Source organism: Phyllobates terribilis, unplaced genomic scaffold (genome assembly GCF_046119375.1).
Source record: "Phyllobates terribilis strain yellow unplaced genomic scaffold, ASM4611937v1 Scaffold_4__5_contigs__length_816908805, whole genome shotgun sequence".
NCBI classification, from domain to species: domain Eukaryota; kingdom Metazoa; phylum Chordata; class Amphibia; order Anura; family Dendrobatidae; genus Phyllobates; species Phyllobates terribilis.
In genome coordinates, this window is record NW_027362764.1 from 674393054 (window position 1) to 674404778 (window position 11725).

At 42.4% G+C, this 11725-nt stretch overlaps 1 pseudogene; it reads left to right on the forward strand.

Annotated features, from left to right (window-relative positions):
* The first annotated feature begins 10531 nt into the window (after positions 1 to 10531).
* On the forward strand, positions 10532 to 10651 carry LOC141269684 (5S ribosomal RNA; annotated as a pseudogene).
* The last annotated feature ends 1074 nt before the right edge of the window (positions 10652 to 11725 follow it).

Consider the following 11725-nt stretch of genomic DNA (forward strand, 5'->3'; position numbering starts at 1 on the left):
GCTGAAGCTGTCGTGGGAACCATGGAAAGGTAAGGATGAGGTTGCTTTATTATTTTTCTTTTATTGCAGGAGATCGTTGGCTTCAGCTGGAATGGGCGTGACGGTAAGTATGGTTTAATTTAGAACAATAAAGGATTGTGTCTTTATTTCAATTAAAGGACTTTATTCTGGGTGTTTGTGTTTTTTTTAACTTTGACTATGGGGTTAGTAATGGGGGTGTCTTATAGACGCCTCTCCATTACTAACCTGGGCTTGATGTCAGCTGGCATTATAAGCTGACATCAACCCCAACCCTATTACCCCCTGCCACCGCACCAGGGCAGCGTGGAAGAGCGAGGCTAAGTGCCAGAATTGGCGCATCCTATGAATGCGCCATTTCTGGGGCGACTGACGGCTGGTGTTTCTAGCCTGGGAGGGGGCCAATATTCATGGCTCCCTTCCTGGGCTATTAATATCAGCCCCCAGCTGTCTGCCTAGCCTTTGCTAGCTATTAAATTAGGGGGGACCCCACGTCATTTTTTTTGGGGGGTCCCCCATTTTAATAGCTAGTAAAGGCTATGTATTCAGCTGGGGGCTGATATTAGTAGCCTGGGAAGCTCCGTGGGTATTACCCCCTTCCCAGGCTTCAAACATCTGCCCCAGCGGTCTGCTTAACCTCCGCTAGAGCCTAAAATTAAGGGGAACCCCACGCCAATTTTTTTAATAATAAATCCTTTATTTTAATACTAAATGACAAGTACAGTAACCAACACTATCACTGTACTTCATATATATGTGACTGACATGTTTCTATCTATCTAATCTATGTGTGAAGCTCTATTCTGTCTGTTATAAATTGTCGGGTACCGCTGCTGAATTGCCGGCCGGCTTTTTTAAAGAGACGGTGCATGAAAACACTATTATTTTTTTTGATAAATCCTTTACACTAAATGACAAGTACAGTAATCAACACTGTCACTGTACTTCATATATATGTGACTGACATGTTTCCATCTATCTAATCTATGTGTGATTCTCTATTCCTTCTATTCTAAATTGTCGGGTACCGCTGCTGAATTGCCGGCCGGCTTTTTTAAAGAGACGGTGCATGAAAACACTATTATTTTTTTTGATAAATCCTTTACACTAAATGACAAGTACAGTAAGCAACACTGTCACTGTACTTCGTATATATGTGGCTGACATGTTTATATCTATCTAATCTATGTGTGATGCTCTATTCTTTCGGTTCTAAATTGTCGGGTACAGGTGTATGCCGCTGCTGAATTGCCGGCTTTTCATGTTTCACTGTGAGCACAGTTCCCATCGATTTGGGCAATCACTGTAATGCCACAACCACCATGGCTGTGGCATTACAGTGAGTGGCAGACAATCCCTGCATGATTGGTGCTCTAAATAGCGCCAGACATGCAGGACACGCTTTTGGTGCACGAACAGTTATCGAACATAACCTCGAACAGCCGAATTTTTTGCAAATCGTTCGGGTTCGTCGAACAACTCGAACACCGCCCAAAACAGCTCGAATTTGAGATTGGCGAACAGTTCTAGTTGAACACCGCTCATCTCTATTTATAACAGACCTCCCAGTCTCTGCCGGTTGTACGGTCATTTGGGTGGTCGCTGACCGCTTCTCCTAGATGGCTCATTTCGTTCCCCTGCCAGGCCTCCCGTCTGCACCCGAGCTAGCTAAAGACTTTATTCGTCACATCTTCCGTCTTCATGGCCTGCCCCTCCACATCGTGTCGGATCGTGGGGTACAGTTCACCTCACGCTTCTGGAGAGCCACTTGTAAACTGCTAGACGTCACCCTGGACTTCTCTTCCACTTACCACCCACAGTCCAATGGTCAAGTGGAGCGGATCAATCAGAACCTGACCAGTTACCTCCGGCACTTCGTTAATGCCCATCATTCAGACTGGGTGGATCTCCTACCATGGGCCGAGTTCTCTTATAACAATCACGAGAGCGAATCCTCCTCCAAATCCCCGTTTTTTGTAGTCTTCGGTCAGCATCCTGGGATTCCTTTTCCTGTCTCCACCTCTGTGGACAACCCGGCTGCGGAATCTCTCGTTGGCAAATTTTCCTCCATTTGGGAGAGTACCCGATCCGCACTCCTTCAGTCGTCCGAACGGATGAGAAGACACGCTGACAAAAAACGCCTGGATCCTCCACAATTTTGTCCCGGAGATAAAGTCTGGCTCTCATCTAAATATGTCCGACTCAAGATACCTTCTTACAAGTTAGGGCCTCTGTTCATCGGCCCCCTGGAGGTCATCAGTCAGATCAACCCGGTGGCCTATAAATTGAAACTCCCGGCCAACTTACGGATCCCTAACTCCTTCCATGTATCTCTCCTCAAACCTGTGGTACTTAACTCTTTTTCCAAGTCTACAGGTACGCCTCCTGCTCCGGTTTCTGCTGAGGACGAGTTTGAGATAGAGAACATTCTTGCCACCAAAAGGGTAAGAGGAAAGACCTTTTTTCTAGTAGATTGGAAGGGGTTTGGTCCTGAGGAGAGAACGTGGGAGCCCCGGGAGAACATCCATGCCCCTCTTATCCTTGCTAAATTTCTGTCTGGCCTAAAAAAGGGGGGGCCTAAAGGGGGAGGTACTGTAGCACCGGCGTCCCTGCCCTCTGCTAGGCAGGGACGCTGTTCCCCTCACCTCCCTGCTCCGTGCCCGGCGTCCTCCTCCCGCTCTGCTGGCAGCGCGCGCTCCTTCCCGGCCACTGTGCTTAGGGCGCGCGCGCTCTCCCTCCCTCTTAAAGGGGCCGCGCGCGCCGTCCTAAGGAGTCCCCGGCCAATGGCCGGAGGACTTCACCATATATAAGGCACCTCCTCCAAAATGGAGGTGCCCGAGCAATGTTGTTGCACTGTTCTACTCTGCTTCAGCCCTCAGGTCCCGTTGCCAGTTACCTGCCAGTTACCTGCCTGATTCCTGCCAGAGTCCTGCCAGTTTGCTGTCTGTTTCCTGCCAGTTATTCCTGCTACCTGCTTGCTAGCCTGAGGTCCGACGGTCTGCCTTTCTACTCCTGTCAGTCTGTCTATGGACCAGCTTGCCCGCTCACCTGGGAGCGCTCCTCCGCTACCTGCCTGCTTGCCTGCCCGGAGGCTCCGCCGTCACGTGCTGTGACCACCAGCTATTCCAGAGACTCTTGCCCGCTCACCTGGGAGCGCTTCTCCGCTACCTGCCTGCTTGCCAGCCCGGAGGCTCCGCCATCACGTGCTGTGACCACCAGCTATTCCAGAGACTCTTGCCCGCTCACCTGGGAGCGCTTCTCCGCTACCTGCCTGCTTGCCAGCCCGGAGGCTCCGCCGTCACGTGCTGTGACCACCAGCTATTCCAGAGACTCTTGCCCGCTCACCTGGGAGCGCTTCTCCGCTACCTGCCTGCTTGCCTACCTGGAGGCTTCGCCGTCACGTGCTGTGACCACCTGCTATTCCAGAGACTCTCGCTTGCTCACCTGGGAGCACACATCCTCCATCTGCCTTGCTAGCCTACCTGGAGCCTACCTTCAGTCATCACAGGTCGTACCTACCCTTTACCTAGAGACTGCCCCGGTCACTTACCGTGACCTCCAGCCCGTTCACCCAGAGACTGCCCCGGTCACTTGCCGTGACCTCCAGCCCGTTCACCCAGAGACTGTCCCGGTCTCTTGCCGTGATCTCCAGCCCGTTCACCCAGAGACTGCCCCGGTCACTTGCCGTGACCTCCAGCCCGTTCACCCAGAGACTGCCCCGGTCACTTGCCGTGACCTCCAGCCCGTTCACCCAGAGACTGTCCCGGTCTCTTGCCGTGATCTCCAGCCCGTTCACCCAGAGACTGCCCCGGTCACTTGCCGTGACCTCCAGCCCGTACACCCAGAGACTGTCCCGGTCACCTGCTGTGACTGCCTGCCTGGTCGCCACCCGCTCCCTTACAAGGACCGCCCCCTTGTATAGTAGCTCAGAGGTTCCGCCTCCCAGACCCGTTACAAAAACTCCTTTGAAATAAATTACAGCATGTAGATATTGTACAGTCCATAATTGTGCTCATTATTGTTCAGTCCATAAACTGTACTCTTTATTGGAAAGATCATGTGTGTCAGTTGATAAGAAAACAAAGTCCATGGATGAAATGTAGCTTTAATATCTGTGCAGTGTCACCTGGACTTACGTTGGATCATCTTTGGAATCTTCCGTGTGTCCGCACTGGTCTCGTGTCACTTTTGGAACAGATGTGACGTCTTTGGTCAGTAAAGCAAGGGTTAACTTGACACTTTCCTGCTTTATATAGCACCATAAACAGTACTCAGTCCTTTATATACAGGACACATATGCCAGGTATTACCTGTTCACCAGCTTTCATTGAAGCGTTGCAGGTGATAAGAAACCAGTGGAACGTGATGAAACTTGAACACAACACAGTACATATAGGATCATCGTCCTCTGCCATCCTGGTGATCAGTGGTGTGAATTGTATTGTATGTAATGGACACAGTCTATTATAACACTCAGCATTCACACCTGTTACCTTCTGAGACGTCCGGATATCAGTTGCTTCTTCTTGTGACTTTTGAGAATCTCTTTGATTTATAAAAATTAAAAGTCTTTATTAAGATAGAATTCATAATTGCGATGTCTTGATTGAAGTCTTCATTCCCTAATCTGATACCAAATCTGGCAGTTTTTCCTAACCTATAATATCACAGCGTAACATAGCAATCAGTAATATCCATCTAATTATTATCAAAATATTAAAATAAATTATGTTTCGAATAATAAACAATAATAGATAATAATTCATTATCAATCAAGTTCTCCATATGATAGAACATTTTTATGTCATAGGTGTAATTACCTTTTCCAACCCATAGGTGTCAGTGTATTTTGAAAAAACAAGTTTTTATATCTTTATTAAACCAATAATATCAAAGAATGTATACTCCTGAACCAAAATGAATAAATATATGAATGTATGAATGAATGAATGAATGAATAAATGAATGAATGAATTGTTGTGTTTACTCAGAAAATGTAAACATTTTTTTCCTTAGCAATATATATTTAATGAAGCAATACTCTTGTATTAGACATTACTTTATTAAATATTAATCTGTTTTCTCAATTGAGATATTGAACTGAAATAAAATCAAATGAGAATTAAAAAATGAAAAAATAGAAAAATAAGAAGTATAAAGTAAGAATAAAATTTTAAAAATGAAAAATAAAATTAAGAGTAAAAATAAGAATAAAAATAAAAATAAGGCCTTTAAATTTTAATGACAAATGCAGAGTAATTATATTCTCCATAAAAAATACCCTTATAGCTCCATTATCTGGATGCTTTCATATTTGTCATAACCTTGTACCACCAAAAAATATTAAATTATGCAACTTTGCATGTAATACCCTTCTTAATTATACCATAGTACCTTATTATTATTTCTTCTTTATTAAAATGTGTGGAAATAAGTATTGATCAAAAGTGATTATGTAATCAGGATCAAAAACACATTTTCCCCCTTAATACCAAAAATATTATTTTATAAAATTTATGTATATATCAGAACCAAATTAAAAATAATTATTCTTCTAGAAATATTGTGCATAAATTTCATATCGATGAGTAGCATAGATTTGACTAAAGAGAGGTGTGTACCTATTTAGGTAACCATTAAAAATAATATTATAGTTATTCAAGAATATTATCATGTGGAAAATTATTCTAAATATAAATTTGCTTTGTAAACCATTTTGATGTGTGGTTGCCCTTATCCACTATTAGTTAAATCAAGAAATAATAATTATTAAAGAAATATAGAAATATATATATGTAGATAATACCTAATTATGTATTATAATTTCCTCAGAATTAAATATATTTTTGTACCTTCACATAAAGAAACATTTTTTTTTTTCAAACATACAAACATACGAGGCCTCTGTCACATCAATCACACTTAGCAGCTGCTGATTTACTCATCTGTCACCTTCACTCTGACATTCACAGATCTGTTCAACTCAAACATTCCACATATGAAGTTTTAGATATATATATATATATATATTTAACCCAAAATTGTTGTATCCCAATTTATTAATGCGCATTGCCATATCAATTGAATATCTTTATATTTCTTTGAATATTCCCCAAGTACATATTATATAATATGAGAGTAAGTCACTGGAATTTCAGACACTTGAAAAAACTCTTGTCTTAGATTCTTTTTTCACTGGCTGCCCGGTCTTAAGTTACATCAGTTGAACATAGAATGAATGGGATCCTATACTATTAGCTCAAAGTTCAAAGGCCGCAGCTGTCACACGTCATGCTGTAAAGCTACTTTAATTTGCACGAACACTTCATGCACAGAAAATATTAGCAACACAAAAGAATTAATAAGTATTACATATATATTATAGTTCAACTAGATATATTGTTATTATTTTAAAATGTTATACACATAAAATCATGCAATTTTTTCACTTCCTGTGTGAATAAAGAAATAAATCCATTTTAGAGTTCTTTGATCAAATCCTGCTTTGGAATGAAAACTCTAAGGAAATATAAGAAAATAAAATTAAATATCAAATTCATACAGAAACAGAATTATTTAAATATCTTATACATATATAGGTTGGTTCTAATGTAATTCAAAATATTGCTACTTAAATTTATATATATGAAGTTCTAATTTATTAATTAATATATATATATATATATTTTATAAACGTATATATAAATACAATTATACGCAATCTCTACTTAGACAAGTGTATATATATATATATATATGTATATATATATATATATATGAACTATTAGAAACTATGTAACTACAATTTTACTGTATAAGATTATAAATAAATATTGAGACATTGTATTACATTTTGATACAACATTATAATTACAGTTTTTCCTTAGCCACTCCCTAAACCAAATCTTCTGTCTCTCTCAAATATCTCCAGGAACGCCCTATTTAGGAAAAACAGTTTTCTATCCTTCAAAACCTCAGAGAACTGCCTGTTCTTCTGTCCACATTCCATGACGTCACTGTGAGTTGGTCGTCTCACCTGTCTCTGTCCATCAGTTTCAGCCATTTTCCTTTTTAGAGAATCACAGTTCTGACTGAGAATTAACTCATTCTGTGGAGAGATGGATCTTTGCACTGGCTGATATGGCTTATAACATATATGAAATCTTCTGCGTATTTGATAGAGTTGACTATGGGGATGACTCAGTCTAGGAGAGTTTGATACTGGCTTTTGGTAAGATTTTACCTTTCCTGGTTTTATAAATTTAGCTTGATTTATTTTCACGATTCTCATGTTTTCTAACAAAATCCAGCATCTGCGCACATTCAAATAATGAATTTTTTTGTGATGCCATAACTTGGGAAACTGAATTTAGGAATTTGAATTTTTGTACAAAAGTTGTTATCATATGTTGTACTTTTCCATTTTTGATGAGAGCTTTGTACAACCGTTCAAATATGGACATGAATGTATATGTACATTCCTTCCTACCAATCCTTAGTTTCTGCAGATCTTCTATGTTGGGAAAATCCTTTGTGACAAAATAAATCAAATATCTTAATCTGTCCGAATCATTTTCCCATCCATTAGGAGAGTCATTTTCACAGGGCATTAAATGTAAACGTCTGGACAATGTCACAGGAATCCATATTTTAAATAATTGATTCCTCTCCTCATTGGATAAATCAAACTTATCAGAGAAGCTCTCAAATGTCTCTGAATTTCTACAGGCATGGATTTTGACATCATATTTTGGCATGATTTTTGTATAATTTCAGCAAATTTTTCCTCATTTTAATTTGGAGTTGAGCTTGGGTAATTCCAGAATTCTCTAATATTTTTAGTGGCTCTTGTACGTCCGTTCCTCCTACGTCACTCACGTCTCCTCCCACATCACCTAGTATATCGGTTTCTCGTATGTCAGTCATGTCTCCTCCCATGTCAGGTTTCTGTATGTCCGTCTCTTGGTCAGACCCAAGGTCACCTTCAGTTACAGACACGTGTCTTACTTCTTGTTCATTTTCCACATTACAGTCAGAATCAGTATCACCGTCTGACACTTCTACACTATTTTCCTGCTTAGAAATCTCTAACACAAGACTATGAAAAAAATCTACCAAATGTAGAATATTTCTCAATTTCTGTTTGTCTCTATTTACCAATTTAGAAGTTAACTGTAAATTCTGCAATTCACATTCTTTGTATAAACTGAGCCACAAAACTTCTATGTCATCTACTACATTAACTTTGAAATTAATATTCCTTTGTTTAGCAAAAGAAGAAATTATATCCATATTTTGCTTACCTTAAGATTCCTTGGCTTCTCTTTATCAGCACGTCCTGTCTTCAGTTCGTCTGATTCTTTTCCTGTGTGATTCTGTTCCTTGTTAGTACCTCTGCTTCCTGTCTTTCCTCAGTCTGTAGGTCCTTTCTGCTTCCCGTGACAAACTAGTGAATTTACTGACACGTGAACAACAGCTGTTCAGCTCGTCAGGACTCCCTCCTTGTTCACGGAAGAAATTCACTTACTTAATTTAAAAAACAAAAAAACAGGACTGGCTTGCTCACCATTGTAAAATAATACTCTTCCTGTATTATTTTTTTCTACTGAGGACTTCTCAAAGTATCAATATCACGATATTCTTATAAAAAATGTATCTATTTATTCTTGGATTGTCCATTAAAAAGAATCAGATTGCAGCAGGTACATACAATAATTAGTTATAAAGTAATTGTCCATTTGTCCATAATTTGCTTAATTGTTGAGATTCACCCATCTTTCCTTGGATCCTGGCTGGTAAATCATGTCTTTGTCCAGCATGTGTCCAGGCCTACATGTCATCTGCTTCTCAGCATGAAGATTCTGTGTCCTGTGGGGTGGGCAGAGCAAGAGAGACCCCCCTTTCTGTACCATGGGCTTTTATAGCCAGTCGTATGGACACCTGTTCTACATATGGTAGTGAACCAAAAATACACACACAAATAGCGCATGTCAACTAGACACGATGGCTGAGGCATAGAACTCAGAAAAATGATTATCGATTAACATTCCAAATGAATTTCCATAATTAACCATTTAACAGAGACCGCCTGGGAATGCCAGGTGCTGTAGGCTTTTGCTTTTTCCTTCCTTCCACCAGCAGGGGGCACTCTCTTCTATGCCTTTTTTCCATTCCCTTTCACAAGTGCACACATTCATTCTCTTTTCTTTTTTTCATTTGCTTTCTCTCTTGCGCTATTTCATCTCTGGACAAAGGAGCTTAATAGATAGAGGCAAAATAGTAATAGTAGCCCTAGTACGCACAATGTATTCCATATCTATAGTAGATTGCCCACCTACGGACTAATCCGGTGAGGGATCATCGTGTAACACTACACAAAGAGGGGGGAGGAGGCTGAAGCCCAAAAAAAAAAGGATGATCCATAGTGGTAAAAAGGTATAAATTTATTAGAAATGGGGGTAGGATAACACACATAAGATGCAAAGTATAAAAAATGGCGCACACATTAGGTGGAAACACTCAGGATCAGGTGAGATATACATATGGTAGCCAATAACCAAAAGACCTGAACTGGCTAGAGCATATAGCATTTGTAATATACCACATAGCACATAGAGACCTTAAATTATACATAAACTTTACTATATAACATGACAGTAAGTCCCCAAAGGATAGTCTACCTGTACCTGGTATGTGTGCGCAAACATACCAGGTACAGGTAGACTATCCTTTGGGGACTTACTGTCATGTTATATAGTAAAGTTTATGTATAATTTAAGGTCTCTATGTGCTATGTGGTATATTACAAATGCTATATGCTCTAGCCAGTTCAGGTCTTTTGGTTATTGGCTACCATATGTATATCTCACCTGATCCTCAGTGTTTCCACCTAATGTGTGCGCCATTTTTTATACTTTGCATCTTATGTGTGTTATCCTACCCCCATTTCTAATAAATTTATACCTTTTTACAACTATGGATCATCCTTTTTTTTGGGCTTCGGCCTCCTCCCGTTATTTCATCTCTGCAAAATACCAGCATCCTTCTGATCACCGTGGGCCTCCAGCATTGTTGCTTATTTACTTTTAATACTAGGCTCCTTTTCACCAGGACCAGCGTCTCCCGGGTGGCTGGAGGCAACAACCGGTAACCCCAAGCAGAAGACTTTTGCAGGCAACACGACCCTCCCCCTGAAGAGCAGCTCAAAGTCACTGGCAACTATCTCACCCTCTTCCTTCATTCAACCCTGGACGTCTCGCTCCACCCCCAAGTTACGGGTCCAGCTTGCTCTTTCTGTCACATTACCGCGATGAAGGGTTTAGCCTGCAGGAGACCCTGCGCCGAGACATTTTTGAAGACACCTGATGCGGCGGGTGAATCACTGCTAAACAAACCACACCTGTAGGGATGGCACAGACTTTGCATGGACCCTTTGGAGCCCGCCCCGTCACGGCCAGATTGCTCGCCACCAAGAGATCCTGAGAAAGGCTGGCCGGGCGATGGATCGAACAGCGTCTACTGGCCATACCACTTTGGATACGCCTGATCTCGTCTGATCTCGGAAGCAAAGCAGGGCTGGGCTTGGACAGTACTTGCATGGGAGAAATCCTGGGAACACCAGGTGCTGTAGACCATTTTGATGACGTTTTGCCCTACTGCCCAGCTCGGCTAGCATGGAACGGCGCCTTGCCGGACACCGACATTAAGTAACTTAGATGATGGAAGCCCCAAGGCCTCTGAGCCAGTTGGCAGCTAAGTACGCTACCCCGCCGCCTTCACACAGGCCTGACACCGAGCTCCTTGCCACGGCTAGGAGTGCTTATTGACTCCGCAGCTCGCCGTGTGGAAATGATGGCGTTAAATGCACCCGGGGCCGTGAAGGGGCCAGGCTTTCAGCAGGTGCCCAGGGAAGGTTTTGGATGCCGGTCGCCTAGCGAGGGCCAGCAGAAGTAACATGTTTCTCTGAAAAGAAGCTTGTGTAACCAAGCCAGACGGCTGACAAAGAGCTAACCTCAGTGCAAAGAAGGCAAGGAAGGTGCGGAAGGAATTTTGGAGGGGGGTGTTGATTCCTGCTAGGGCCCTGAAATCATAAAACAGGCAGGAGAGTCTGACGCATGGTGACGGAGAGGTTGTAGGGGCAGATAGGGGTTGTTGTCACTTGCAAGCACGTGTGCATGCTGGCTTGTGTGTGAGAGTGCGCTTCCTAGGTGTGGCGCGCTGCAGACAGTCAAAGGGATTGTTCCCTTTCATTAAAAGTTAATCCCCGGCTGCAGCCTATTAGAAAGCAACTAACCGCGCTCTACTCTCCCTACCCGGGTCTACCGGTGAGTCTCGCCTCTGCTCCCGGCCTGTGGCATTGGCCGTGAAGCTGACGTTCCGTCGACAACGCTGCAGCCGATCAGTGAGCTCAGCGGCTCTGAGTGGGGCGTTGTGTCTACAAGACCTTTTAAGGAAGCCAGCAAAAAAATTGAAGAGAAGGGAAAGCACAAAAGGACCTGGTCTTGCTGAGCACTGGAAAGGGCAGCCGGCAGCCAGACGGCAAAGTAGAAAAGCAGCAAGTGAGAGGCTTGTCTCTGCCTACGGCCACACCACCCTGAACACGCCCGATCTCATTTGATCTCGGAAGCTAAGCAGGGTCAGGTCTGGTTAGTACTTGGATGGGAAACTGTAAAATATTACTCTTCCTGTATTATTTTTTTCTACTGAG